Genomic DNA, 27,733 nt, shown 5'->3' on the forward strand with positions numbered 1-27,733 from the left:
ACGACTCATGCCCGGTCCTCACAGCTTTACTTCTGCCAGTACCTCGTCTCCTACCTTCCAAACTTTACAGAAGGTCTCCTGCGAACCTTGCAGAACTAGCACTCCTGAAAGAAAGGATATTGCGGAGACATGGCTTAGCCACAGCCTGGGGGATGTTTCCAGAATGAGATTTTTCACTCTGCAGCGGAATGTGCGCTGATATGAAACTTCCTGGCAGATTAAAACTGTGTGCCCGACCGAGACTCGAACTCGGGAACTTTGCCTTTCGCGGGCAAGTGCTCTACCAACTGAGCTACCGAAGAACGACTCACGCCCGGTCCTCACAGCTTTACTTCTGCCAGTACCTCGTCTCCTACCTTCCAAACTTTACAGAAGCTCTCCTGCGACCCTTGCAGAACTAGCACTCCTGAAAGAAAGGATATTGCGGAGACATGGCTTAGCCACAGCCAGCGGGATGTTTCCAGAATGAGATTTTTCACTCTGCAGCAGAATGTGCGCTGATATGAAACTTCCTGGCAGATTAAAACTGTGTGCCCGACCGAGACTCGAACTCGGGAACTTTGCCTTTCGCGGGCAAGTGCTCTACCAACTGAGCTACCGAAGAACGACTCACGCCCGGTCCTCACAGCTTTACTTCTGCCAGTACCTCGTCTCCTACCTTCCAAACTTTACAGAAGCTCTCCTGCGAACCTTGCAGAACCAGCACTCCTGAAAGAAAGGATATTGCGGAGACATGGCTTAGCCACAGCCAGCGGGATGTTTCCAGAATGAGATTTTTCACTCTGCAGCGGAATGTGCGCTGATATGAAACTTCCTGGCAGATTAAAACTGTGTGCCCGACCGAGACTCGAACTCGGGAACTTTGCCTTTCGCGGGCAAGTGCTCTACCAACTGAGCTACCGAAGAACGACTCACGCCCGGTCCTCACAGCTTTACTTCTGCCAGTACCTCGTCTCCTACCTTCCAAACTTTACAGAAGCTCTCCTGCGACCCTTGCAGAACTAGCACTCCTGAAAGAAAGGATATTGCGGAGATATGGCTTAGCTACAGCCTGGGGGATGTTTCCAGAATGAGATTTTTCACTCTGCAGCAGAATGTGCGCTGATATGAAACTTCCTGGCAGATTAAAACTGTGTGCCCGACCGAGACTCGAACTCGGGACCTTTGCCTTTCGCGGGCAAGTGCTCTACCAACTGAGCTACCGAAGAACGACTCACGCACGGTCCTCACAGCTTTACTTCTGCCAGTACCTCGTCTCCTACCTTCCAAACTTTACAGAAGCTCTCCTGCGACCCTTGCAGAACTAGCACTCCTGAAAGAAAGGATATTGCGGAGACATGGCTTAGCCACAGCCTGGGGGATGTTTCCAGAATGAGATTTTTCACTCTGCAGCAGAATGTGCGCTGATATGAAACTTCCTGGCAGATAAAAACTGTGTGCCCGACTGAGACTCGAACTCGGGACCTTTGCCTTTCGCGGGCAAGTGCTCTACCAACTGAGCTACCGAAGAACGACTCACGCCCAGTCCTCACAGCTTTACTTCTGCCAGTACCTCGTCTCCTACCTTCCAAACTTTACAGAAGCTCTCCTGCGACCCTTGCAGAACTAGCACTCCTGAAAGAAAGGATATTGCGGAGACATGGCTTAGCCACAGCCTGGGGGATGTTTCCAGAATGAGATTTTTCACTCTGCAGCGGAATGTGCGCTGATATGAAACTTCCTGGCAGATTAAATCTGTGTGCCCGACCGAGACTCGAACTCGGGATCTTTGCCTTTCGCGAGCAAGTGCTCTACCAACTGAGCTACCGAAGAACGACTCACGCCCGGTCCTCACAGCTTTACTTCTGCCAGTACCTCGTCTCCTACCTTCCAAACTTTACAGAAGCTCTCCTGCGAAACTTGCAGAACTAGCACTCCTGAAAGAAAGGATATTGCGGAGACATGGCTTAGCCACAGCCTGGGGGACGTTTCCAGAATGAGATTTTTCACTCTGCAGCGGAATGTGCGCTGATATGAAACTTTCTGGCAGATTAAAACTGTGTGCCCGACCGAGACTCGAACTCGGGAACTTTGCATTTCGCGGGCAAGTGCTCTACCAACTGAGCTACCGAAGAACGACTCACGCCCGGTCCTCACAGCTTTACTTCTGCCAGTACCTCGTCTCCTACCTTCCAAACTTTACAGAAGCTCTCCTGCGAACCTTGCAGAACTAGCACTCCTGAAAGAAAGGATATTGCGGAGACATGGCTTAGCCACAGCCAGGGGGATGTTTCCAGAATGAGATTTTTCACTCTGCAGCAGAATGTGCGCTGATATGAAACTTCCTGGCAGATTAAAACTGTGTGCCCGACCGAGACTCGAATTCGGGAACTTTGCCTTTCGCGGGCAAGTGCTCTACCAACTGAGCTACCGAAGAACGACTCACGCCCGGTCCTCACAGCTTTACTTGTGCCAGTACCTTGTCTCCTACCTTCCAAACTTTACAGAAGCTCTCCTGCGAACCTTGCAGAACTAGCACTCCTGAAAGAAAGGATATTGCGGAGACATGGCTTAGCCACAGCCTGGGGGATGTTTCCAGAATGAGATTTTTCACTCTGCAGCGGAATGTGCGCTGATATGAAACTTCCTGGCAGATTAAAACTGTGAGCCCGACCGAGACTCGAACTCGGGACCTTTGCCTTTCGCGGGCAAGTGCTCTACCAACTGAGCTACCGAAGAACGACTCACGCCCGGTCCTCTCAGCTTTACTTCTGCCAGTACCTCGTCTCCTACCTTCCAAACTTTACAGAATCTCTCCTGCGAACCTTGCAGAACTAGCACTCCTGAAAGAAAGGATATTGCGGAGACATGGCTTAGCAACAGCCTGGGGGATGTTTCCAGAATGAGATTTTTCACTCTGCAGCGGAATGTGCGCTGATATGAAACTTCCTGGCAGATTAAAACTGTGTGCCCGACCGAGACTCGAACTCGGGACCTTTGCCTTTCGCGGGCAAGTGCTCTACCAACTGAGCTACCGAAGAACAACTCACACCCGGTCCTCACAGCTTTACTTCTGCCAGTACCTCGTCTCCTACCTTCCAAACTTTACAGAAGCTCTCCTGCGAAACTTGCAGAACTAGCACTCCTGAAAGAAAGGATATTGCGGAGACATGGCTTAGCCACAGCCTGGGGCATGTTTCCAGAATGAGATTTTTCACTCTGCAGCGGAATGTGCGCTGATATGAAACTTCCTGGCAGATTAAAACTGTGTGCCCGACCGAGACTCGAACTCGGGACCTTTGCCTTTCGCGGGCAAGTGCTCTACCAACTGAGCTACCGAACAACGACTCACGCCCGGTCCTCACAGCTTTACTTCTGCCAGTACCTCGTCTCCTACCTTCCAAACTTTACAGAAGCTCTCCTGCGAAGCTTGCAGAACTAGCACTCCTGAAAGAAAGGATATTGCGGAGACATGGCTTAGCCACAGCCTGGGGGATGTTTCCAGAATGAGATTTTTCACTCTGCAGCGAAATGTGCGCTGATATGAAACTTCCTGGCAGATTAAAACTGTGTGCCCGACCGAGACTCGAACTCGGGACCTTTGCCTTTCGCGGGCAAGTGCTCTACCAACTGAGCTACCGAAGAACGACTCACGCACGGTCCTCACAGCTTACTTCTGCCAGTACCTCGTCTCCTACCTTCCAAACTTTACAGAAGCTCTCCTGCGAACCTTGCAGAACTAGCACTCCTGAAAGAAAGGATATTGCGGAGACATGGCTTAGCCACAGCCTGGGGGATGTTTCCAGAATGAGATTTTTCACTCTGCAGCGGAATGTGCGCTGATATGAAACTTCCTGGCAGATTAAAACTGTGTGCCCGACAAAGACTCGAACTCGGGACCTTTGCCTTTCGCGGGCAAGTGCTCTACCAACTGAGCTACCGAAGAACGACTCACGCCCGGTCCTCACAGCTTTACTTCTGCCAGTACCTCGTCTCCTACCTTCCAAACTTTACTGAAGCTCTCCTGCGACCCTTGCAGAACTAGCACTCCTGAAAGAAAGGATATTGCGGAGACATGGCTTAGCCACAGCCTGGGGGATGTTTCCAGAATGAGATTTTTCACTCTGCAGCAGAATGTGCGCTGATATGAAACTTCCTGGCAGATTAAAACTGTGTGCCCGACCGAGACTCGAACTCGGGACCTTTGCGAATCGCGGGCAAGTGCTCTACCAACTGAGCTACCGAAGAACGACTCACGCCCGGTCCTCACAGCTTTACTTCTGCCAGTACCTCGTCTCCTACCTTCCAAACTTTACAGAAGCTCTCCTGCGAACCTTGCAGAACTAGCACTCCTGAAAGAAAGGATATTGCGGAGACATGGCTTAGCCACAGCCTGGGGGATGTTTCCAGAATGAGATTTTTCACTCTGCAGCGGAATGTGCGCTGATATGAAACTTCCTGGCAGATTAAAACTGTGTGCCCGACAAAGACTCGAACTCGGGACCTTTGCCTTTCGCGGGCAAGTGCTCTACCAACTGAGCTACCGAAGAACGACTCACGCCCGGTCCTCACAGCTTTACCTCTGCCAGTACCTCGTCTCCTACCTTCCAAACTTTACAGAAGCTTTCCTGCGAACCTTGCAGAACTAGCACTCCTGAAAGAAAGGATATTGCGGAGACATGGCTTAGCCACAGCCTGGGGGATGTTTCCAGAATGAGATTTTTCACTCTGCAGCGGAATGTGCGCTGATATGAAACTTCCTGGCAGATTAAAACTGTGTGCCCGACCGAGACTCGAACTCGGGATCTTTGCCTTTCGCGGGCAAGTGCTCTACCAACTGAGCTACCGAAGAACGACTCACGCCCGGTCCTCACAGCTTTACTTCTGCCAGTACCTCGTCTCCTACCTTCCAAACTTTACAGAAGCTCTCCTGCGAACCTTGCAGAACTAGCACTCCTGAAAGAAAGGATATTGCGGAGACATGGCTTAGCCACAGCCTGGGGGATGTTTCCAGAATGAGATTTTTCACTCTGCAGCGGAATGTGCGCTGATATGAAACTTCCTGGCAGATTAAAACAGTGTGCCCGACCGAGACTCGAACTCGGGACCTTTGCCTTTCGCGGGCAAGTGCTCTACCAACTGAGCTACCGAACAACGACTCATGCCCGGTCCTCACAGCTTTACTTCTGCCAGTACCTCGTCTCCTACCTTCCAAACTTTACAGAAAGTCTCCTGCGAACCTTGCAGAACTAGCACTCCTGAAAGAAAGGATATTGCGGAGACATGGCTTAGCCACAGCCTGGGGGATGTTTCCAGAATGAGATTTTTCACTCTGCAGCGGAATGTGCGCTGATATGAAACTTCCTGGCAGATTAAAACTGTGTGCCCGACCGAGACTCGAACTCGGGAACTTTGCATTTCGCGGGCAAGTGCTCTACCAACTGAGCTACCGAAGAACGACTCACGCCCGGTCCTCACAGCTTTACTTCTGCCAGTACCTCGTCTCCTACCTTCCAAACTTTACAGAAGCTCTCCTGCGACCCTTGCAGAACTAGCACTCCTGAAAGAAAGGATATTGCGGAGACATGGCTTAGCCACAGCCAGCGGGATGTTTCCAGAATGAGATTTTTCACTCTGCAGCGGAATGTGCCCTGATATGAAACTTCCTGGCAGATTAAAACTGTGTGCCCGACCGAGACTCGAACTCGGGAACTTTGCCTTTCGCGGGCAAGTGCTCTACCAACTGAGCTACCGAAGAACGACTCACGCCCGGTCCTCACAGCTTTACTTCTGCCAGTACCTCGTCTCCTACCTTCCAAACTTTACAGAAGCTCTCCTGCGAACCTTGCAGAACCAGCACTCCTGAAAGAAAGGATATTGCGGAGACATGGCTTAGCCACAGCCTGGGGGATGTTTCCAGAATGAGATTTTTCACTCTGCAGCGGAATGTGCGCTGATATGAAACTTCCTGGCAGATTAAAACTGTGTGCCCGACCGAGACTCGAACTCGGGAACTTTGCCTTTCGCGGGCAAGTGCTCTACCAACTGAGCTACCGAAGAACGACTCACGCCCGGTCCTCACAGCTTTACTTCTGCCAGTACCTCGTCTCCTACCTTCCAAACTTTACAGAAGCTCTCCTGCGACCCTTGCAGAACTAGCACTCCTGAAAGAAAGGATATTGCGGAGATATGGCTTAGCTACAGCCTGGGGGATGTTTCCAGAATGAGATTTTTCACTCTGCAGCAGAATGTGCGCTGATATGAAACTTCCTGGCAGATTAAAACTGTGTGCCCGACCGAGACTCGAACTCGGGACCTTTGCCTTTCGCGGGCAAGTGCTCTACCAACTGAGCTACCGAAGAACGACTCACGCATGGTCCTCACAGCTTTACTTCTGCCAGTACCTCGTCTCCTACCTTCCAAACTTTACAGAAGCTCTCCTGCGACCCTTGCAGAACTAGCACTCCTGAAAGAAAGGATATTGCGGAGACATGGCTTAGCCACAGCCTGGGGGATGTTTCCAGAATGAGATTTTTCACTCAGAATGTGCGCTGATATGAAACTTCCTGGCAAATTAAAACTGTGTGCCCGACCGAGACTCGAACTCGGGACCTTTGCCTTTCGCGGGCAAGTGCTCTACCAACTGAGCTACCGAACAACGACTCACGCCCGGTCCTCACAGCTTACTTCTGCCAGTACCTCGTCTCCTACCTTCCAAACTTTACAGAAGCTCTCCTGCGAACCTTGCAGAACTAGCACTCCTGAAAGAAAGGATATTGCGGAGACATGGCTTAGCCACAGCCTGGGGGATGTTTCCAGAATGAGATTTTTCACTCTGCAGCGGAATGTGCGCTGATATGAAACTTCCTGGCAGATTAAAACTGTGTGCCCGACCGAGACTCGAACTCGGGAACTTTGCCTTTCGCGGGCAAGTGCTCTACCAACTGAGCTACCGAAGAACGACTCACGCCCGGTCCTCACAGCTTTACTTCTGCCAGTACCTCGTCTCCTACCTTCCAAACTTTACAGAAGCTCTCCTGCGACCCTTGCAGAACTAGCACTCCTGAAAGAAAGGATAATGCGGAGACATGGCTTAGCCACAGCCTAGGGGATGTTTCCAGAATGAGATTTTTCACTCTACAGCAGAATGTGCGCTGATCACGCCCGGTCCTCACAGCTTTACTTCTGCCAGTACCTCGTCTCCTACCTTCCAAACTTTACAGAAGCTCTCCTGCGAACCTTGCAGAACTAGCACTCCTGAAAGAAAGGATATTGCGGAGACATGGCTTAGCCACAGCCTGGGGGATGTTTCCAGATTGAGATTTTTCATTCTGCAGCGGAATGTGCGCTGATATGAAACTTCCTGGCAGATTAAAACTTTGTGCCCGACAAAGACTCGAACTCGGGACCTTTGCCTTTCGCGGGCAAGTGCTCTACCAACTGAGCTACCGAAGAACGACTCACGCCCGGTCCTCACAGTTTTACTTCTGCCAGTACCTCGTCTCCTACCTTCCAAACTTTGCAGAAGCTCTCCTGCGACCCTTGCAGAACTAGCACTCCTGAAAGAAAGGATATTGCGGAGACATGGCTTAGCCACAGCCTGGGGGATGTTTCCAGAATGAGATTTTTCACTCTGCAGCAGAATGTGCGCTGATATGAAACTTCCTGGCAGATAAAAACTGTGTGCCCGACCGAGACTCGAACTCGGGACCTTTGCCTTTCGCGGGCAAGTGCTCTACCAACTGAGCTACCGAAGAACGACTCACGCCCAGTCCTCACAGCTTTACTTCTGCCAGTACCTCGTCTCCTACCTTCCAAACTTTACAGAAGCTCTCCTGCGAAACTTGCAGAACTAGCACTCCTGAAAGACAGGATATTGCGGAGACATGGCTTAGCCACAGCCTGGGGGATGTTTCCAGAATGAGATTTTTCACTCTGCAGCGGAATGTGCGCTGATATGAAACTTCCTGGCACATTAAAACTGTGTGCCCGACCGAGACTCGAACTCGGGACCTTTGCCTTTCGCGGGCAAGTGCTCTACCAACTGAGCTACCGAAGAACGACTCATGCCCGGTCCTCACAGCTTTACTTCTGCCAGTACCTCGTCTCCTACCTTCCAAACTTTACAGAAGCTCTCCTGCGAACCTTGCAGAACTAGCACTCCTGAAAGAAAGGATATTGCGGAGACATGGCTTAGCCACAGCCTGGGGGATGTTTCCAGAATGAGATTTTTCACTCTGCAGCGGAATGTGCGCTGATATGAAACTTCCTGGCAGATTAAAACTGTGTGCCCGACCGAGACTCGAACTCGGGAACTTTGCATTTCGCGGGCAAGTGCTCTACCAACTGAGCTACCGAAGAACGACTCACGCCCGGTCCTCACAGCTTTACTTCTGCCAGTACCTCGTCTCCTACCTTCCAAACTTTACAGAAGCTCTCCCGCGAACCTTGCAGAACTAGCACTCCCGAAAGAAAGGATATTGCGGAGACATGGCTTAGCCACAGCCAGGGGGATGTTTCCAGAATGAGATTTTTCACTCTGCAGCAGAATGTGCGCTGATATGAAACTTCCTGGCAGAATAAAACTGTGTGCCCGACCGAGACTCGAACTCGGGACCTTTGCCTTTCGCGGGCAACTGCTCTACCAACTGAGCTACCGAAGAACGACTCACGCCCGGTCCTCACAGCTTTACTTGTGCCAGTACCTGGTCTCCTACCTTCCAAACTTTACAGAAGCTCTCCTGCGAACCTTGCAGAACTAGCACTCCTGAAAGAAAGGATATTGCGGAGACATGGCTTAGCCACAGCCTGGGGGATGTTTCCAGAATGAGATTTTTCACTCTGCAGCGGAATGTGCGCTGATATGAAACTTCCTGGCAGATTAAAACTGTGTGCCCGACCGAGACTCGAACTCGGGACCTTTGCCTTTCGCGGGCAAGTGCTCTACCAACTGAGCTACCGAAGAACGACTCACGCCCGGTCCTCACAGCTTTACTTCTGCCAGTACCTCGTCTCCTACCTTCCAAACTTTACAGAATCTCTCCTGCGAACCTTGCAGAACTAGCACTCCTGAAAGAAAGGATATTGCGGAGACATGGCTTAGCCACAGCCTGGGGGATGTTTCCAGAATGAGATTTTTCACTCTGCAGCGGAATGTGCGCTGATATGAAACTTCCTGGCAGATTAAAACTGTGTGCCCGACCGAGACTCGAACTCGGGACATTTGCCTTTCGCGGGCAAGTGCTCTACCAACTGAGCTACCGAAGAACGACTCACACCCGGTCCTCACAGCTTTACTTCTGCCAGTACCTCGTCTCCTACCTTCCAAACTTTACAGAAGCTCTCCTGCGAAACTTGCAGAACTAGCACTCCTGAAAGAAAGGATATTGCGGAGACATGGCTTAGCCACAGCCTGGGGCATGTTTCCAGAATGAGATTTTTCACTCTGCAGCGGAATGTGCGCTGATATGAAACTTCCTGGCAGATTAAAACTGTGTGCCCGACCGAGACTCGAACTCGGGACCTTTGCCTTTCGCGGGCAAGTGCTCTACCAACTGAGCTACCGAACAACGACTCACGCCCGGTCCTCACAGCTTTACTTCTGCCAGTACCTCGTCTCCTACCTTCCAAACTTTACAGAAGCTCTCCTGCGAAGCTTGCAGAACTAGCACTCCTGAAAGAAAGGATATTGCGGAGACATGGCTTAGCCACAGCCTGGGGGATGTTTCCAGAATGAGATTTTTCACTCTGCAGCGAAATGTGCGCTGATATGAAACTTCCTGGCAGATTAAAACTGTGTGCCCGACCGAGACTCGAACTCGGGACCTTTGCCTTTCGCGGGCAAGTGCTCTACCAACTGAGCTACCGAAGAACGACTCACGCCCGGTCCTCACAGCTTTACTTCTGCCAGTACCTCGTCTCCTACCTTCCAAACTTTACAGAAGCTCTCCTGCGAACCTTGCAGAACTAGCACTCCTGAAAGAAAGGATATTGCGGAGACATGGCTTAGCCACAGCCTGGGGGATGTTTCCAGAATGAGATTTTTCACTCTGCAGCGGAATGTGCGCTGATATGAAACCTCCTGGCAGATTAAAACTGTGTGCCCGACCGAGACTCGAACTCGGGAACTTTGCCTTTCGCGGGCAAGTGCTCTACCAACTGAGTTACCGAAGAACGACTCACGCCCGGTCCTCACAGCTTTACTTCTGCCAGTACCTCGTCTCCTACCTTCCAAACTTTACAGAATCTCTCCTGCGAACCTTGCAGAACTAGCACTCCTGAAAGAAAGGATATTGCGGAGACATGGCTTAGCCACAGCCTGGGGCATGTTTCCAGAATGAGATTTTTCACTCTGCAGCGGAATGTGCGCTGATATGAAACTTCCTGGCAGATTAAAACTGTGTGCCCGACCGAGACTCGAACTCGGGAACTTTGCCTTTCGCGGGCAAGTGCTCTACCAACTGAACTACCGAAGAAAGACTCACGCACGGTCCTCACAGCTTTACTTCTGCCAGTACCTCGTCTCCTACCTTCCAAACTTTACAGAAGCTCTCATGCGAACCTTGCAGAACTAGCACTCCTGAAAGAAAGGATATTGCGGAGACATGGCTTAGCCACAGACTGGGGGATGTTTCCAGAATGAGATTTTTCACTCTGCAGCAGAATGTGCGCTGATATGAAACTTCCTGGCAGATTAAAACTGTGTGCCCGACCGAGACTCGAACTCGGGACCTTTGCCTTTCGCGGGCAAGTGCTCTACCAACTGAGCTACCGAAGAACGACACACGCCCGGTCCTCACAGCTTTACTTCTGCCAGTACCTCGTCTCCTACCTTCCAAACTTTACAGAAGCTCTCCTGCGACCCTTGCAGAACTAGCACTCCTGAAAGAAAGGATATTGCGGAGACATGGCTTAGCCACAGCCTGGGGGATGTTTCCAGAATGAGATTTTTCACTCTGCAGCAGAATGTGCGCTGATATGAAACTTCCTGGCAGATTAAAACTGTGTGCCCGACCGAGACTCGAACTCGGGAACTTTGCCTTTCGCGGGCAAGTGCTCTACCAACTGAGCTACCAAAGAACGACTCACGCCCGGTCCTCACAGCTTACTTCTGCCAGTACCTCGTCTCCTACCTTCCAAACTTTACAGAAGCTCTCCTGCGAACCTTGCAGAACTAGCACTCCTGAAAGAAAGGATATTGCGGAGACATGGCTTAGCCACAGCCTGGGGGATGTTTCCAGAATGAGATTTTTCACTCTGCACCGGAATGTGCGCTGATATGAAACTTCCTGGCAGATTAAAACTGTGTGCCCGACAAAGACTCGAACTCGGGACCTTTGCCTTTCGCGGGCAAGTGCTCTACCAACTGAGCTACCGAAGAACGACTCACGCCCGGTCCTCACAGCTTTACTTCTGCCAGTACCTCCTCTCCTACCTTCCAAACTTTACTGAAGCTCTCCTGCGACCCTTGCAGAACTATCACTCCTGAAAGAAAGGATATTGCGGAGACATGGCTTAGCCACAGCCTGGGGGATGTTTCCAGAATGAGATTTTTCACTCTGCAGCAGAATGTGCGCTGATATGAAACTTCCTGGCAGATTAAAACTGTGTGCCCGACCGAGACTCGAACTCGGGACCTTTGCCTTTCGCGGGCAAGTGCTCTACCAACTGAGCTACCGAAGAACGACTCACGCCCGGTCCTCACAGCTTTACTTCTGCCAGTACCTCGTCTCCTACCTTCCAAACTTTACAGAAGCTCTCCTGCGAACCTTGCAGAACTAGCACTCCTGAAAGAAAGGATATTGCGGAGACATGGCTTAGCCACAGCCTGGGGGATGTTTCCAGAATGAGATTTTTCACTCTGCAGCGGAATGTGCGCTGATATGAAACTTCCTGGCAGATTAAAACTGTGTGCCCGACAAAGACTCGAACTCGGGACCTTTGCCTTTCGCGGGCAAGTGCTCTACCAACTGAGCTACCGAAGAACGACTCACGCCCGGTCCTCACTGCTTTACTTCTGCCAGTACCTCGTCTCCTACCTTCCAAACTTTACAGAAGCTCTCCTGCGACCCTTGCAGAACTAGCACTCCTGAAAGAAAGGATATTGCGGAGACATGGCTTAGCCACAGCCTGGGGGATGTTTCCAGAATGAGATTTTTCACTCTGCAGCAGAATGTGCGCTGATATGAAACTTCCTGGCAGATTAAAACTGTGTGCCCGACCGAGACTCGAACTCGGAACCTTTGCTTTCGCAGGCAAGTGCTCTACCAACTGAGCTACCGAAGAACGACTCACGCCCGGTCCTCACAGCTTTACTTCTGCCAGTACGTCGTCTCCTACCTTCCAAACTTTACAGAAGCTCTCCTGCGAACCTTGCAGAACTAGCACTCCTGAAAGAAAGGATATTGCGGAGACATGGCTTAGCCACAGCCTGGGGGATGTTTCCAGAATGTGATTTTTCACTCTGCAGCGGAATGTGCGCTGATATGAAACTTCCTGGCAGATTAAAACAGTGTGCCCGACCGAGACTAGAACTCGGGACCTTTGCCTTTCGCGGGCAAGTGCTCTACCAACTGAGCTACCGAAGAACGACTCACGCCCGGTCCTCACAGCTTTACTTCTGCCAGTACCTCGTCTCCTACCTTCCAAACTTTACAGAAGCTCTCCTGCGACCCTTGCAGAACTAGCACTCCTGAAAGAAAGGATATTGCGGAGACATGGCTTAGCCACAGCCTGGGGGATGTTTCCAGAATGAGATTTTTCACTCTACAGCAGAATGTGCGCTGATCACGCCCGGTCCTCACAGCTTTACTTCTGCCAGTACCTCGTCTCCTACCTTCCAAACTTTACAGAAGCTCTCCTGCGAACCTTGCAGAACTAGCACTCCTGAAAGAAAGGATATTGCGGAGACATGGCTTAGCCACAGCCTGGGGGATGTTTCCAGAATGAGATTTTTCATTCTGCAGCGGAATGTGCGCTGATATGAAACTTCCTGGCAGATTAAAACTGTGTGCCCGACAAAGACTCGAACTCGGGACCTTTGCCTTTCGCGGGCAAGTGCTCTACCAACTGAGCTACCGAAGAACGACTCACGCCCGGTCCTCACAGATTTACTTCTGCCAGTACCTCGTCTCCTACCTTCCAAACTTTACAGAAGCTCTCCTGCGACCCTTGCAGAACTAGCACTCCTGAAAGAAAGGATATTGCGGAGACATGGCTTAGCCACAGCCTGGGGGATGTTTCCAGAATGAGATTTTTCACTCTGCAGCAGAATGTGCGCTGATATGAAACTTCCTGGCAGATAAAAACTGTGTGCCCGACCGAGACTCGAACTCGGGACCTTTGCCTTTCGCGGGCAAGTGCTCTACCAACTGAGCTACCGAAGAACGACTCACGCCCAGTCCTCACAGCTTTACTTCTGCCAGTACCTCGTCTCCTACCTTCCAAACTTTACAGAAGCTCTCCTGCGACCCTTGCAGAACTAGCACTCCTGAAAGAAAGGATATTACGGAGACATGGCTTAGCCACAGCCTGGGGGATGTTTCCAGAATGAGATTTTTCACTCTGCAGCGGAGTGTGCGCTGATATGAAACTTCCTGGCAGATTAAAACTGTGTGCCCGACCGAGACTCGAACTCGGGACCTTTGCCTTTCGCGAGCAAGTGCTCTACCAACTGAGCTACCAAAGAACGACTCACGCCCGGTCCTCACAGCTTTACTTCTGCCAGTACCTCGTCTCCTACCTTCCAAACTTTACAGAAGCTCTCCTGCGAAACTTGCAGAACTAGCACTCCTGAAAGACAGGATATTGCGGAGACATGGCTTAGCCACAGCCTGGGGGATGTTTCCAGAATGAGATTTTTCACTCTGCAGCGGAATGTGCGCTGATATGAAACTTCCTGGCAGATTAAAACTGTGTGCCCGACCGAGACTCGAACTCGGGACCTTTGCCTTTCGCGGGCAAGTGCTCTACCAACTGAGCTACCGAACAACGACTCATGCCCGGTCCTCACAGCTTTACTTCTGCCAGTACCTCGTCTCCTACCTTCCAAACTTTACAGAAGCTCTCCTGCGAACCTTGCAGAACTAGCACTCCTGAAAGAAAGGATATTGCGGAGACATGGCTTAGCCACAGCCTGGGGGATGTTTCCAGAATGAGATTTTTCACTCTGCAGCGGAATGTGCGCTGATATGAAACTTCCTGGCACATTAAAACTGTGTGCCCGACCGAGACTCGAACTCGGGAACTTTGCATTTCGCGGGCAAGTGCTCTACAAACTGAGCTACCGAAGAACGACTCACGCCCGGTCCTCACAGCTTTACTTCTGCCAGTACCTCGTCTCCTACCTTCCAAACTTTACAGAAGCTCTCCTGCGAACCTTGCAGAACTAGCACTCCTGAAAGAAAGGATATTGCGGAGACATGACTTAGCCACAGCCAGGGGGATGTTTCCAGAATGAGATTTTTCACTCTGCAGCAGAATGTGCGCTGATATGAAACTTCCTGGCAGATTAAAACTGTGTGCCCGACCGAGACTCGAACTCGGGACCTTTGCCTTTCGCGGGCAAGTGCTCTACCAACTGAGCTACCGAAGAACGACTCACGCCCGGTCCTCACAGCTTTACTTCTGCCAGTACCTCGTCTCCTACCTTCCAAACTTTACAGAATCTCTCCTGCGAACCTTGCAGAACTAGCACTCCTGAAAGAAAGGATATTGCGGAGACATGGCTTAGCAACAGCCTGGGGGATGTTTCCAGAATGAGATTTTTCACTCTGCAGCGGAATGTGCGCTGATATGAAACTTCCTGGCAGATTAAAACTGTGTGCCCGACCGAGACTCGAACTCGGGACCTTTGCCTTTCGCGGGCAAGTGCTCTACCAACGGAGCTACCGAAGAACGACTCACACCCGGTCCTCACAGCTTTACTTCTGCCAGTACCTCGTCTCCTACCTTCCAAACTTTACAGAAGCTCTCCTGCGAAACTTGCAGAACTAGCACTCCTGAAAGAAAGGATATTGCGGTGACATGGCTTAGCCACAGCCTGGGGCATGTTTCCAGAATGAGATTTTTCACTCTGCAGCGGAATGTGCGCTGATATGAAACTTCCTGGCAGATTAAAACTGTGTGCCCGACCGAGACTCGAACTCGGGACCTTTGCCTTTCGCGGGCAAGTGCTCTACCAACTTAGCTACCGAAGAACGACTCACGCCCGGTCCTCACAGCTTTACTTCTGCCAGTACCTCGTCTCCTACCTTCCAAACTTTACAGAAGCTCTCCTGCGAAGCTTGCAGAACTAGAACTCCTGAAAGAAAGGATATTGCGGAGACATGGCTTAGCCACAGCCTGGGGGATGTTTCCAGAATGAGATTTTTAACTCTGCAGCAAAATGTGCGCTGATATGAAACTTCCTGGCAGATTAAAACTGTGTGCCCGACCGAGACTCGAACTCGGGACCTTTGCCTTTCGCGGGCAAGTGCTCTACCAACTGAGCTACCGAAGAACGACTCACGCCCGGTCCTCACAGCTTTACTTCTGCCAGTACCTCGTCTCCTACCTTCCAAACTTTACAGAAGCTCTCCTGCGAACCTTGCAGAACTAGCACTCCTGAAAGAAAGGATATTGCGGAGACATGGCTTAGCCACAGCCTGGGGGATGTTTCCAGAATGAGATTTTTCACTCTGCAGCGGAATGTGCGCTGATATGAAACTTCCTGGCAGATTAAAACTGTGTGCCCGACCGAGACTCGAACTCGGGAACTTTGCCTTTCGCGGGCAAGTGCTCTACCAACTGAGCTACCGAAGAACGACTCACGCCCGGTCCTCACAGCTTTACTTCTGCCAGTACCTCGTCTCCTACCTTCCAAACTTTACAGAATCTCTCCTGCGAACCTTGCAGAACTAGCACTCCTGAAAGAAAGGATATTGCGGAGACATGGCTTAGCCACAGCCTGGGGCATGTTTCCAGAATGAGATTTTTCACTCTGCAGCGGAATGTGCGCTGATATGAAACTTCCTGGCAGATTAAAACTGTGTGCCCGACCGAGACTCGAACTCGGGAACTTAGCCTTTCGCGGGCAACTGCTCTACCAACTGAGCTACCGAAGAACGACTCACGCACGGTCCTCACAGCTTTACTTCTGCCAGTACCTCGTCTCCTACCTTCCAAACTTTACAGAAGCTCTCATGCGAACCTTGCAGAACTAGCACTCCTGAAAGAAAGGATATTGCGGAGACATGGCTTAGCCACAGCCTGGGGGATGTTTCCAGAATGAGATTTTTCACTCTGCAGCAGAATGTGCGCTGATATGAAACTTCCTGGCAGATTAAAACTGTGTGCCCGACCGAGACTCGAACTCGGTACCTTTGCCTTTCGCGGGCAAGTGCTCTACCAACTGAGCTACCGAAGAACGACACACGCCCGGTCCTCACAGCTTTACTTCTGCCAGTACCTCGTCTCCTACCTTCCAAACTTTACAGAAGCTCTCCTGCGACCCTTGCAGAACTAGCACTCCTGAAAGAAAGGATATTGCGGAGACATGGCTTAGCCACAGCCTGGGGGATGTTTCCAGAATGAGATTTTTCACTCTGCAGCAGAATGTGCGCTGATATGAAACTTCCTGGCAGATTAAAACTGTGTGCCCGACCGAGACTCGAACTCGGGAACTTTGCCTTTCGCGGGCAAGTGCTCTACCAACTGAGCTACCAAAGAACGACTCACGCCCGGTCCTCACAGCTTTACTTCTGCCAGTACCTCCTCTCCTACCTTCCAAACTTTACTGAAGCTCTCCTGCGACCCTTGCAGAACTAGCACTCCTGAAAGAAAGGATATTGCGGAGACATGGCTTAGCCACAGCCTGGGGGATGTTTCCAGAATGAGATTTATCACTCTGCAGCAGAATGTGCGCTGATATGAAACTTCCTGGCAGATTAAAACTGTGTGCCCGACCGAGACTCGAACTCGGGACCTTTGCCTTTCGCGGGCAAGTGCTCTACCAACTGAGCTACCGAAGAACGACTCACGCCCGGTCCTCACAGCTTTACTTCTGCCAGTACCTCGTCTCCTACCTTCCAAACTTTACAGAAGCTCTCCTGCGAACCTTGCAGAACTAGCACTCCTGAAAGAAAGGATATTGCGGAGACATGGCTTAGCCACAGCCTGGGGGATGTTTCCAGAATGAGATTTTTCACTCTGCAGCGGAATGTGCGCTGATATGAAACTTCCTGGCAGATTAAAACTGTGTGCCCGACAAAGACTCGAACTCGGGACCTTTGCCTTTCGCGGGCAAGTGCTCTACCAACTGAGCTACCGAAGAACGACTCACGCCCGGTCCTCACAGCTTTACTTCTGCCAGTACCTCGTCTCCTACCTTCCAAACTTTACAGAAGCTCTCCTGCGACCCTTGCAGAACTAGCACTCCTGAAAGAAAGGATATTGCGGAGACATGGCTTAGCCACAGCCTGGGGGATGTTTCCAGAATGAGATTTTTCACTCTGCAGCAGAATGTGCGCTGATATGAAACTTCCTGGCAGATTAAAACTGTGTGCCCGACCGAGACTCGAACTCGGAACATTTGCTTTCGCAGGCAAGTGCTCTACCAACTGAGCTACCGAAGAACGACTCACGCCCGGTCCTCACAGCTTTACTTCTGCCAGTACCTCGTCTCCTACCTTCCAAACTTTACAGAAGCTCTCCTGCGAACCTTGCAGAACTAGCACTCCTGAAAGAAAGGATATTGCGGAGACATGGCTTAGCCACAGCCTGGGGGATGTTTCCAGAATGTGATTTTTCACTCTGCAGCGGAATGTGCGCTGATATGAAACTTCCTGGCAGATTAAAACAGTGTGCCCGACCGAGACTAGAACTCGGGACCTTTGCCTTTCGCGGGCAAGTGCTCTACCAACTGAGCTACCGAACAACGACTCATGCCCGGTCCTCACAGCTTTACTTCTGCCAGTACCTCGTCTCCTACCTTCCAAACTTTACAGAAGCTCTCCTGCGAAGCTTGCAGAACTAGCACTCCTGAAAGAAAGGATATTGCGGAGACATGGCTTAGCCACAGCCTGGGGGATGTTTCCAGAATGAGATTTTTCACTCTGCAGCGGAATGTGCGCTGATATGAAACTTCTTGGCAGATTAAAACTGTGTGCCCGACCGAGACTCGAACTCGGGAACTTTGCCTTTCGCGGGCAAGTGCTATACCAACTGAGCTACCGAAGAACGACTCACGCCCGGTCCTCACAGCTTTACTTCTGCCAGTACCTCGTCTCCTACCTTCCAAACTTTACAGAAGCTCTCCTGCGACCCTTGCAGAACTAGCACTCCTGAAAGAAAGGATATTGCGGAGACATGGCTTAGCCACAGCCAGGGGGATGTCTCCAGAATGAGATTTTTCACTCTGCAGCAGAATGTGCGCTGATATGAAACTTCCTGGCAGATTAAAACTGTGTGCCCGACCGAGACTCGAACTTGGGACCTTTGCCTTTCGCGGGCAAGTGCTCTACCAACTGAGCTACCGAAGAACGACTCACTCCCGGTCCTCACAGCTTTACTTCTGCCAGTACCTCGTCTCCTACCTTCCAAACTTTACAGAAGCTCTCCTGCGAAGCTTGCAGAACTAGCACTCCTGAAAGAAAGGATATTGCGGAGACATGGCTTAGCCACAGCCTGGGGGATGTTTCCAGAATGAGATTTTTCACTCTGCAGCGAAATGTGCGCTGATATGAAACTTCCTGGCAGATTAAAACTGTGTGCCCGCCTGAGACTCGAACTCGGGACCTTTGCCTTTCGCGGGCAAGTGCTCTACCAACTGAGCTACCGAAGAACGACTCACGCCCGGTCCTCACAGCTTTACTTCTGCCATTACCTCGTCTCCTACCTTCCAAACTTTACAGAATCTCTCCTGCGAACCTTGCAGAACTAGCACTCCTGAAAGAAAGGATATTGCGGAGACATGGCTTAGCCACAGCCTGGGGGATGTTTCCAGAATGAGATTTTTCACTCTGCAGCGGAATGTGCGCTGATATGAAACTTCCTGGCAGATTAAAACTGTGTGCCCGACCGAGACTCGAACTCGGGACCTTTGCCTTTCGCGGGCAAGTGCTCTACCAACTGAGCTACTGAAGAACGACTCACGCCCGGTCCTCACAGCTTTACTTCTGCCAGTACCTCGTCTCCTACCTTCCAAACTTTACAGAAGCTCTCCTGCGACACTTGCAGAACTAGCACTCCTGAAAGAAAGGATATTGCGGAGACATGGCTTAGCCACAGCCTGGGGGATGTTTCCAGAATGAGATTTTTCACTCTGCAGCGGAATGTGCGCTGATATGAAACTTCCTGGCAGATTAAAACTGTGTGCCCGACCGAGACTCGAACTCGGAACCTTTGCTTTCGCAGGCAAGTGCTCTACCAACTGAGCTACCGAAGAACGACTCACGCCCGGTCCTCACAGCTTTACTTCTGCCAGTACCTCGTCTCCTACCTTCCAAACTTTACAGAAGCTCTCCTGCGAACCTTGCAGAACTAGCACTCCTGAAAGAAAGGATATTGCGGAGACATGGCTTAGCCACAGCCTGGGGGATGTTTCCAGAATGTGATTTTTCACTCTGCAGCGGAATGTGCGCTGATATGAAACTTCCTGGCAGATTAAAACAGTGTGCCCGACCGAGACTAGAACTCGGGACCTTTGCCTTTCGCGGGCAAGTGCTCTACCAACTGAGCTACCGAACAACAACTCATGCCCGGTCCTCACAGCTTTACTTCTGCCAGTACCTCGTCTCCTACCTTCCAAACTTTACAGAAGCTCTCCTGCGAAGCTTGCAGAACTAGCACTCCTGAAAGAAAGGATATTGCGGAGACATGGCTTAGCCACAGCCTGGGGGATGTTTCCAGAATGAGATTTTTCACTCTGCAGCGGAATGTGCGCTGATATGAAACTTCTTGGCAGATTAAAACTGTGTGCCCGACCGAGACTCGAACTCGGGAACTTTGCCTTTCGCGGGCAAGTGCTATACCAACTGAGCTACCGAAGAACGACTCACGCCCGGTCCTCACAGCTTTACTTCTGCCAGTACCTCGTCTCCTACCTTCCAAACTTTACAGAAGCTCTCCTGCGACCCTTGCAGAAATAGCACTCCTGAAAGAAAGGATATTGCGGAGACATGGCTTAGCCACAGCCAGGGGGATGTCTCCAGAATGAGATTTTTCACTCTGCAGCAGAATGTGCGCTGATATGAAACTTCCTGGCAGATTAAAACTGTGTGCCCGACCGAGACTCGAACTTGGGACCTTTGCCTTTCGCGGGCAAGTGCTCTACCAGCTGAAATACCGAAGAACGACTCACTCCCGGTCCTCACAGCTTTACTTCTGCCAGTACCTCGTCTCCTACCTTCCAAACTTTACAGAAGCTCTCCTGCGAACCTTGCAGAACTAGCACTCCTGAAAGAAAGGATATTGCGGAGACATGGCTTAGCCACAGCCTGGGGGATGTTTCCAGAATGAAATTTTTCACTCTGCAGCGAAATGTGCGGTGATATGAAACTTCCTGGCAGATTAAAACTGTGTGCCCGACCGAGACTCGAACTCGGGACCTTTGCCTTTCGCGGGCAAGTGCTCTACCAACTGAGCTACCAAAGAACGACTCACGCCCGGTCCTCACAGCTTTACTTCTGCCATTACCTCGTCTCCTACCTTCCAAACTTTACAGAATCTCTCCTGCGAACCTTGCGGAACTAGCACTCCTGAAAGAAAGGATATTGCGGAGACATGGCTTAGCCACAGCCTGGGGGATGTTTCCAGAATGAGATTTTTCACTCTGCAGCGGAATGTGCGCTGATATGAAACTTCCTGGCAGATTAAAACTGTGTGCCCGACCGAGACTCGAACTCGGGACCTTTGCCTTTCGCGGGCAAGTGCTCTACCAACTGAGCTACTGAAGAACGACTCACGCCCGGTCCTCACAGCTTTACTTCTGCCAGTACCTCGTCTCCTACCTTCCAAACTTTACAGAAGCTGTCCTGCGACCCTTGCAGAACTAGCACTCCTGAAAGAAAGGATATTGCGGAGACATGGCTTAGCCAAAGCCTGGGGGATGTTTCCAGAATGAGATTTTTCACTCTGCAGCAGAATGTGCGCTGATATGAAACTTCCTGGCAGATTAAAACTGTGTGCCCGACCGAGACTCGAACTCGGGACCTTTGCCTTTCGCGGGCAAGTGCTCTACCAACTGAGCTACCGAAGAACGACTCACGCCCGGTCCTCACAGCTTTACTTCTGCCAGTACCTCGTCTCCTACCTTCCAAACTTTACAGAAGCTCTCCTGCGAACCTTGCAGAACTAGCACTCCTGAAAGAAAGGATATTGCGGAGACATGGCTTAGCCACAGCCTGGGGGATGTTTCCAGAATGAGATTTTTCACTCTGCAGCGGAATGTGCGCTGATATGAAACTTCCTGGCAGATTAAAACTGTGTGCCCGACCGAGACTCGAACTCGGGACCTTTGCCTTTCGCGGGCAAGTGCTCTACCAACTGAGCTACCGAACAACGACTCACGCCCGGTCCTCACAGCTTTACTTCTGCCAGTACCTCGTCTCCTACCTTCCAAACTTTACAGAAGCTCTCCTGCGAACCTTGCAGAACTAGCACTCCTGAAAGAAAGGATATTGCGGAGACATGGCTTAGCCACAGCCTGGGGGATGTTTCCAGAATGTGATTTTTCACTCTGCAGCGGAATGTGCGCTGATATGAAACTTCCTGGCAGATTAAAACAGTGTGCCCGACCGAGACTAGAACTCGGGACCTTTGCCTTTCGCGGGCAAGTGCTCTACCAACTGAGCTACCGAACAACAACCCATGCCCGGTCCTCACAGCTTTACTTCTGCCAGTACCTCGTCTCCTACCTTCCAAACTTTACAGAAGCTCTCCTGCGAAGCTTGCAGAACTAGCACTCCTGAAAGAAAGGATATTGCGGAGACATGGCTTAGCCACAGCCTGGGGGATGTTTCCAGAATGAGATTTCTCACTCTGCAGCGGAATGTGCGCTGATATGAAACTTCTTGGCAGATTAAAACTGTGTGCCCGACCGAGACTCGAACTCGGGAACTTTGCCTTTCGCGGGCAAGTGCTATACCAACTGAGCTACCGAAGAACGACTCACGCCCGGTCCTCACAGCTTTACTTCTGCCAGTACCTCGTCTCCTACCTTCCAAACTTTACAGAAGCTCTCCTGCGACCCTTGCAGAACTAGCACTCCTGAAAGAAAGGATATTGCGGAGACATGGCTTAGCCACAGCCAGGGGGATGTCTCCAGAATGAGATTTTTCACTCTGCAGCGGAATGTGCGCTGATATGAAACTTCCTGGCAGATTAAAACTGTGTGCCCGACCGAGACTCGAACTTGGGACCTTTGCCTTTCGCGGGCAAGTGCTCTACCAGCTGAAATACCGAAGAACGACTCACTCCCGGTCCTCACAGCTTTACTTCTGCCAGTATCTCGTCTCCTACCTTCCAAACTTTACAGAAGCTCTCCTGCGAACCTTGCAGAACTAGCACTCCTGAAAGAAAGGATATTGCGGAGACATGGCTTAGCCACAGCCTGGGGGATGTTTCCAGAATGAGATTTTTCACTCTGGAGCGAAATGTGCGGTGATATGAAACTTCCTGGCAGATTAAAACTGTGTGCCCGACCGAGACTCGAACTCGGGACCTTTGCCTTTCGCGGGCAAGTGCTCTACCAACTGAGCTACCAAAGAACGACTCACGCCCGGTCCTCACAGCTTTACTTCTGCCATTACCTCGTCTCCTACCTTCCAAACTTTACAGAATCTCTCCTGCGAACCTTGCGGAACTAGCACTCCTGAAAGAAAGGATATTGCGGAGACATGGCTTAGCCACAGCCTGGGGGATGTTTCCAGAATGAGATTTTTCACTCTGCAGCGGAATGTGCGCTGATATGAAACTTCCTGGCAGATTAAAACTGTGTGCCCGACCGAGACTCGAACTCGGGACCTTTGCCTTTCGCGGGCAAGTGCTCTACCAACTGAGCTACTGAAGAACGACTCACGCCCGGTCCTCACAGCTTTACTTCTGCCAGTACCTCGTCTCCTACCTTCCAAACTTTACAGAAGCTGTCCTGCGACCCTTGCAGAACTAGCACTCCTGAAAGAAAGGATATTGCGGAGACATGGCTTAGCCAAAGCCTGGGGGATGTTTCCAGAATGAGATTTTTCACTCTGCAGCAGAATGTGCGCTGATATGAAACTTCCTGGCAGATTAAAACTGTGTGCCCGACCGAGACTCGAACTCGGGACCTTTGCCTTTCGCGGGCAAGTGCTCTACCAACTGAGCTACCGAAGAACGACTCACGCCCGGTCCTCACAGCTTTACTTCTGCCAGTACCTCGTCTCCTACCTTCCAAACTTTACAGAAGCTCTCCTGCGAACCTTGCAGAACTAGCACTCCTGAAAGAAAGGATATTGCGGAGACATGGCTTAGCCACAGCCTGGGGGATGTTTCCAGAATGAGATTTTTCACTCTGCAGCGGAATGTGCGCTGATATGAAACTTCCTGGCAGATTAAAACTGTGTGCCCGACCGAGACTCGAACTCGGGACCTTTGCCTTTCGCGGGCAAGTGCTCTACCAACTGAGCTACCGAACAACGACTCACGCCCGGTCCTCACAGCTTTACTTCTGCCAGTACCTCGTCTCCTACCTTCCAAACTTTGCAGAATCTCTCCTGCAAACCTTGCAGAACTAGCACTCCTGAAAGAAAGGATATTGCGGAGACATGGCTTAGCAACAGCCTGGGGGATGTTTCCAGAATGAGATTTTTCACTCTGCAGCGGAATATGCGCTGATATGAAACTTCCTGCAGATTAAAACTGTGTGCCCGACCGAGACTCGAACTCAGGACCTTTGCCTTTCGCGGGCAAGTGCTCTACCAACTGAGCTACCGAAGAACGACTCACGCCCGGTCCTCACAATTTTACTTTTGCCAGTACTTCGTCTCCTACCTTCCAAACTTTACAGAAGCTCTCCTGCGAACCTTGCAGAACTAGCACTCCTGAAAGAAAGGATATTGCGGAGACATGGCTTAGCCACAGCCTGGGGGATGTTTCCAGAATGAGATTTTTCACTCTGTAGCGGAATGTGCGCTGATATGAAACTTCCTGGCAGATTAAAACTGTGTGCCCGACCGAGACTCGAACTCGGAATCTTTGCCTTTCGCGGGCAAGTGCTCTACCAACTGAGCTACCGAAGAACGACTCACGCCCGGTCCTCACAGCTTTACTTCTGCCAGTACCTCGTCTCCTACCTTCCAAACTTTACAGAAGCTCTCCTGCGAACCTTGCAGAACTAGCACTCCTGAAAGAAAGGATATTGCGGAGACATGGCTTAGCCACAGCCTGGGGGATGTTTCCAGAATGTGATTTTTCACTCTGCAGCAGAATGTGCGCTGATATGAAACTTCCTGGCAGATTAAAACAGTGTGCCCGACCGAGACTCGAACTCGGGACCTTTGCCTTTCGTGGGCAAGTGCTCTACCAACTGAGCTACCGAAGAACGACTCACGCCCGGTCCTCACAGCTTTACTTCTGCCAGTACCTCGTCTCCTACCTTCCAAACTTTACAGAATCTCTCCTGCGAACCTTGCAGAACTAGCACTCCTGAAAGAAAGGATATTGCGGAGACATGGCTTAGCAACAGCCTGGGGGATGTTTCCAGAATGAGATTTTTCACTCTGCAGCGGAATGTGCGCTGATATGAAACTTCCTGGTAGATTAAAACTGTGTGCCCGACCGAGACTAGAACTCGGGACCTTTGCCTTTCGCGAGCAAGTGCTCTACCAACTGAGCTACCGAACAACGACTCATGCCCGGTCCTCACAGCTTTACTTCTGCCAGTACCTCGTCTCCTACCTTCCAAACTTTACAGAAGCTCTCCTGCGAACCTTGCAGAACTAGCACTCCTGAAAGAAAGGATATTGCGGAGACATGGCTTAGCCACAGCCTGGGGGATGTTTCCAGAATGAGATTTTTCACTCTGCAGCGGAATGTGCGCTGATATGAAACTTCTTGGCAGATTAAAACTGTGTGCCCGACCGAGACTCGAACTCGGGAACTTTGCCTTTCGCGGGCTAGTGCTCTACCAACTGAGCTACCGAAGAACGACTCACGCCCGGTCCTCACAGCTTTACTTCTGCCAGTACATCGTCTCCTACCTTCCAAACTTTACAGAAGCTCTCCTGCGACCCTTGCAGAACTATCACTCCTGAAAGAAAGGATATTGCGGAGACATGGCTTAGCCACAGCCTGGGGGATGTTTCCAGAATGAGATTTTTCACTCTGCAGCAGAATGTGCGCTGTTATGAAACTTCCTGGCAGATTAAAACTGTGTGCCCGACCGAGACTCGAACTTGGGACCTTTGCCTTTCGCGGGCAAGTGCTCTACCAACTGAGCTACCGAAGAACGACTCACGCCCGGTCCTCACAGCTTTACTTCTGCCAGTACCTCGTCTCCTACCTTCCAAACTTTACAGAAGCTCTCCTGCGAACCTTGCAGAACTAGCACTCCTGAAAGAAAGGATATTGCGGAGACATGGCTTAGCCACAGCCAGGGGGATGTTTCCAGAATGAGATTTTTCTCTCTGCAGCGGAATGTGCGCTGATATGAAACTTCCTGGCAGATTAAAACTGTGTGCCCGACCGAGACTCGAACTCGGGACCTTTGCCTTTCGCGGGCAAGTGCTCTACCAACTGAGCTACCGAAGAACGACTCACTCCCGGTCCTCACAGCTTTACTTCTGCCAGTACCTCGTCTCCTACCTTCCAAACTTTACAGAAGCTCTCCTGCGAACCTTGCAGAACTAGCACTCCTGAAAGAAAGGATATTGCGGAGACATGGCTTAGCCACAGACTGGGGGATGTTTCCAGAATGAGATTTTTCACTCTGCAGCGAAATGTGCGCTGATATGAACTTCCTGGCAGATTAAAACTGTGTGCTTGCCTGAGACTCGAACTCGGGACCTTTGCCTTTCGCGGGCAAGTGCTCTACCAACTGAGCTACCGAAGAACGACTCACGCCCGGTCCTCACAGCTTTACTTCTGCCAGTACCTCGTCTCCTACCTTCCAAACTTTACAGAATCCCTCCTGCGAAGCTTGCAGAACTAGCACTCCTGAAAGAAAGGATATTGCGGAGACATGGCTTAGCCACAGCCTGGGGGATGTTTCCAGAATGAGATTTTTCACTCTGCAGCGGAATGTGCGCTGATATGAAACTTCCTGGCAGATTAAAACTGTGTGCCCGACCGAGACTCGAACTCGGGACCTTTGCCTTTCGCGGGCAAGTGCTCTACCAACTGAGCTACCGAAGAACGACTCACGCCCGGTCCTCACAATTTTACTTTTGCCAGTACTTCGTCTCCTACCTTCCAAACTTAACAGAAGCTCTCCTGCGAACCTTGCAGAACTAGCACTCCTGAAAGAAAGGATATTGCGGAGACATGGCTTAGCCACAGCCTGGGGGATGTTTCCAGAATGAGATTTTTCACTCTGTAGCGGAATGTGCGCTGATATGAAACTTCCTGGCAGATTAAAACTGTGTGCCCGACCGAGACTCGAACTCGGAATCTTTGCCTTTCGCGGGCAAGTGCTCTACCAACTGAGCTACCGAAGAACGACTCACGCCCGGTCCTCACAGCTTTACTTCTGCCAGTACCTCGTCTCCTACCTTCCAAACCTTACAGAAACTCTCCTGCGAACCTTGCAGAACTAGCACTCCTGAAAGAAAGGATATTGTGGAGACATGGCTTAGCCACAGCCTGGGGGATGTTTCCAGAATGTGATTTTTCACTCTGCAGCAGAATGTGCGCTGATATGAAACTTCCTGGCAGATTAAAACAGTGTGCCCGACCGAGACTCGAACTCGGGACCTTTGCCTTTCGCGGGCAAGTGCTCTACCAACTGAGCTACCGAAGAACGACTCACGCCCGGTCCTCACAGCTTTACTTCTGCCAGTACCTCGTCTCCTACCTTCCAAACTTTACAGAATCTCTCCTGCGAACCTTGCAGAACTAGCACTCCTGAAAGAAAGGATATTGCGGAGACATGGCTTAGCAACAGCCTGGGGGATGTTTCCAGAATGAGATTTTTCACTCTGCAGCGGAATGTGCGCTGATATGAAACTTCCTGGCAGATTAAAACTGTGTGCCCGACCGAGACTCGAACTCGGGAACTTTGCCTTTCGCGGGCAAGTGCTCTACCAACTGAGCTACCGAAGAACGACTCACGCCCGGTCCTCACAATTTTACTTCTGCCAGTACTTCGTCTCCTACCTTCCAAACTTTACAGAAGCTCTCCTGCGAACCTTGCAGAACGAGCACTCCTGAAAGAAAGGATATTGCGGATACGTGGCTTAGCCACAGCCTGGGGGATGTTTCCAGAATGAGATTTTTCACTCTGCAGCACAATGTGCGCTGATATGAAACTTCCTGGCAGATTAAAAGTGTGTGCCCGACCGAGACTCGAACTCGGGACCTTTGCCTTTCGGGGGCAAGTGCTCTACCAACTGAGCTACCGAAGAACGACTCACGCCCGGTCCTCACAGCTTTACTTCTGCCAGTACCTCGTCTCCTACCTTCCAAACTTTACAGAATCTCTCCTGCGAACCTTGCAGAACTAGCACTCCTGAAAGAAAGGATATTGCGGAGACATGGCTTAGCCACAGCCTGGGGGATGTTTCCAGAATGAGATTTTTCACTC

General features: G+C 51.0%; 7 non-coding genes across 7 annotated transcripts; all 7 read right to left on the reverse strand.

Annotated features, from left to right (window-relative positions):
- Nucleotides 1–3,248: 3,248 nt before the first annotated feature.
- Nucleotides 3,249–3,322, reverse strand: Trnas-cga (transfer RNA serine (anticodon CGA)). The gene has a single exon. It is a non-coding gene; the product is annotated as a tRNA-Ser (tRNA).
- Nucleotides 3,323–5,059: 1,737 nt separating this feature from the next.
- On the reverse strand, nucleotides 5,060–5,133 carry Trnas-cga (transfer RNA serine (anticodon CGA)). Its single transcript has one exon. It is a non-coding gene; the product is annotated as a tRNA-Ser (tRNA).
- A 1,430-nt stretch (nucleotides 5,134–6,563) lies between these two features.
- Trnas-cga (transfer RNA serine (anticodon CGA)) lies at nucleotides 6,564–6,637 on the reverse strand. Its single transcript has one exon. It is a non-coding gene; the product is annotated as a tRNA-Ser (tRNA).
- A 2,837-nt stretch (nucleotides 6,638–9,474) lies between these two features.
- Nucleotides 9,475–9,548, reverse strand: Trnas-cga (transfer RNA serine (anticodon CGA)). The gene has a single exon. It is a non-coding gene; the product is annotated as a tRNA-Ser (tRNA).
- Nucleotides 9,549–13,894: 4,346 nt separating this feature from the next.
- On the reverse strand, nucleotides 13,895–13,968 carry Trnas-cga (transfer RNA serine (anticodon CGA)). Its single transcript has one exon. It is a non-coding gene; the product is annotated as a tRNA-Ser (tRNA).
- A 7,474-nt stretch (nucleotides 13,969–21,442) lies between these two features.
- On the reverse strand, nucleotides 21,443–21,516 carry Trnas-cga (transfer RNA serine (anticodon CGA)). Its single transcript has one exon. It is a non-coding gene; the product is annotated as a tRNA-Ser (tRNA).
- Nucleotides 21,517–23,556: 2,040 nt separating this feature from the next.
- Nucleotides 23,557–23,630, reverse strand: Trnas-cga (transfer RNA serine (anticodon CGA)). The gene has a single exon. It is a non-coding gene; the product is annotated as a tRNA-Ser (tRNA).
- Nucleotides 23,631–27,733: the final 4,103 nt, after the last annotated feature.

The sequence above is a fragment of the Schistocerca cancellata genome, chromosome 1 (genome assembly GCF_023864275.1).
Source record: "Schistocerca cancellata isolate TAMUIC-IGC-003103 chromosome 1, iqSchCanc2.1, whole genome shotgun sequence".
NCBI classification, from domain to species: domain Eukaryota; kingdom Metazoa; phylum Arthropoda; class Insecta; order Orthoptera; family Acrididae; genus Schistocerca; species Schistocerca cancellata.